Source organism: Meleagris gallopavo, chromosome 7 (genome assembly GCF_000146605.3).
Source record: "Meleagris gallopavo isolate NT-WF06-2002-E0010 breed Aviagen turkey brand Nicholas breeding stock chromosome 7, Turkey_5.1, whole genome shotgun sequence".
Taxonomy (NCBI): Eukaryota; Metazoa; Chordata; class Aves; order Galliformes; family Phasianidae; genus Meleagris; species Meleagris gallopavo.
In genome coordinates, this window is record NC_015017.2 from 33,923,714 (window position 1) to 33,926,529 (window position 2,816).

A 2,816-nucleotide genomic window follows, 5' to 3' on the forward strand; every position below is an offset into this window, starting at 1 on the left:
GCTGGGCTGGGGGTCGTGAGATAGGGGGAGGAGAGGTCCTGCACGCTTTCAGACGCGTAGGCGGCGTGGAGCTGTTTCTTGTCCCCGCTGAAGTGTGTGGGGAGAGGCAAGGAGCAAGGGAATGGGTTCTTGCTGGGTGGTTCTGCAATCCTTTCGCGGGCTGCAGGTTGTTCTGAACTCGTCCAGCATCCGGAGTTTGGCATCCGGAGCCTCAGATGCTTCGGCAATGTGTGCGGGATGACCTGGTGGGTCGGTGTCCCAAAAGCTCTGTGCCTTACAGTCACGCACAGAATCACAGAATGGCTCGGTTTGAAAGGGACCCACAAGGAACTGGTAGAAAACAGGAAGAAAATGAAACGTTAAAATAATGGTGCTGCCAACTTCATTTAAACTTACAGATATGTATGCCTAATGTCTTGTGATAAAAAACACTAAACACCGAGTTCTTTATTTACCTGCTAATATCGGAACACTGCTCATCTTTCTCCTTAATCTCAAGGCTGGGCAATTACTTTTAAAAGTGAAGGTTGCTGAGTGTCTTTCGTAATGGTCTCTTTCCACAAGCTGGATAGTCTACAAAATGAGAGAAAAACCTTAAATTGTGCATATAGAATAAAAATAGCATTCATAAAATAGGCTTGAAAGGAAAAACTAACTCTAATATAAAGGACAGTAAAAGACAATAATGAATTCCCTTCATTATTCCCTTCATCTCTAGGTCTCAGTCCTGTTGTAACTCATGCAAGTAAACTAATTTTCAAAAAAGATTTTGCTGGTTTTAGTTGGAGGAGTTTTCTTTCTTCCCATGATTTCACAACTCCCATCATCCTGCGTTATTATATTGGGGATAATTGATTCAGTTATGTGGATTTACACTTTATAGTTGGAATTTGGAGTGAAGAGAAGAAGGGACAGGAGCATTCCTAAGGCAATGGCATATGCTCACATTACTGTTGTGGTCTCAAGGGATGAATGAAGTGAAAGTTTGTCAAAAGTTTTATTCCTAAAGGCTCCTATTGCCAGTCTACATGCTCTGAGTTGACTACGGGCTTTAGATATAAGGATTATTTGTGGGTATTTGGTAAGTTACTCTCCTACCAGTCCCCTTACAACTCTCCAACTTTTTACGTACTCTCATGCCTGTGATTGATTAGTAACACTGATTATCATTCTTTTTGTTAAAAATACGGTATGCAAGGTATGACCCATAATGTCTTTAAGTACTTTAACTACATCATAAGTTGATAGTCATTCATATTTTGCTAGAAACTCTGGAATACCACATGTAAGTCGCTTTAAAGGCAAATGCTTATTAATGATAACACAGAACTTTCCTCAAAAAATTTAATATAGTCTATTTTGAGTTTATGTCTGGAAAATGTTAAAAGGGGTACCATGCCAGAGCACTAGAAGTATCTTCTACTGAGTCCACATTTTACAATACTAAACGTAGCCGTATTTTATGATATTTCTACTCTTCTGAAATCCTGTGGAGAAAAAAAAAGTGGGGACAAAATTAAAATTGTTGTATTTGTTCCTTATTGTCCATAGAACCCACGACATGTTCACTACTTTCTAGACATACAAATCTGAAAATACTTGTCTCAAGAAATCTGCAGCCCAAGGTTAGATGACCAGGCAGATAAATGGGCAGTAAAATGAGATGGGGATTTTTTATATAAAGCTGGGTGGGATCAGTTCTGTATAATCATCTTTCACTTTTTATCTGTGGAGGATACCCAGCTGATGGCATCAGGAATTGCTGTGTAGTTTTCAGCAAAGGGATGCTTTTTGACAGGCTTGCCACTTGCTGAACATGGAAACACAAACCTGTTTTTCAGAAGTTATAATTTTGAACAGATACTTAAAAAATAGGTTAGGACATGGAGCTGCATGTGGGGGAGAATAGACCCTGCTTCCCAGAAATTCACGTCTGATGGCAGATGTATTGTTATGGAGAAGGTATTCTCACCTCGGGAGGGTACAAAAGACTTAACAATGGTCCTGTGTATATGGTGGGTGGGACATTATAGCATGCCTGTGTGCAGATGACTTGTCAATAGTTGCGGATAAGCAAACACAACAAAAATAGTGCATAATCTCTAGAACAGTTTGAGAATTTTGAGGACTGGTTGGCTAATTACTGGGGTGGATAACCCAGAGTGTGAGGTATCCATGCACAGAACTGTAGGTGTAATTAACAATGCGTGTAGGCAAGTGTTACATTCACACCTTGGTTTTGCTGTGCAGATTGGCCCATATCAGAAAAGGATATTGCCTGACAATTGATTTAATTGATTAATGGGGTAGGGGACTGTGACCCAGACTGTGATTTGAATTCATAGATAAGAAGAAATTCAGAAGTGTGGAACAACTGAGTTCCATGGTTTAGCACTGAAGCACAGTAGTGCTGAGTAGTGGTAAATTTGGGGATTGATGAGATGTCACTGAAACGTGTTTGGATGAAGGTCCTCTGAAGCTAGCATTCACACTGCTATTTTTGTTATCTACAAACCCTTTTGTTTCTCCTATCTGTTCAGATAGGAGAAAACTTCCTTTGTTGCGCAGAGGACCATTGGGGGCAAGTTAATGATTTCCAAAGTGATAAGAGAAGGGGATTGTTTCTGCAGAGCATGTAATTTGGAGAGCTAGCTACAAATCTTCTTAAGATGCAGTTAACAAATAGCAATTTTCAAGCTTGTTTTGCATTACATGTTTTTCTGGTTGCAGAATTACTGTGAAAATCAGACACTTCTAATCCATGTAATATGTTTCGGAAAATGTGCCCTCTGAGGTACAAAAATCTGACATGTTCT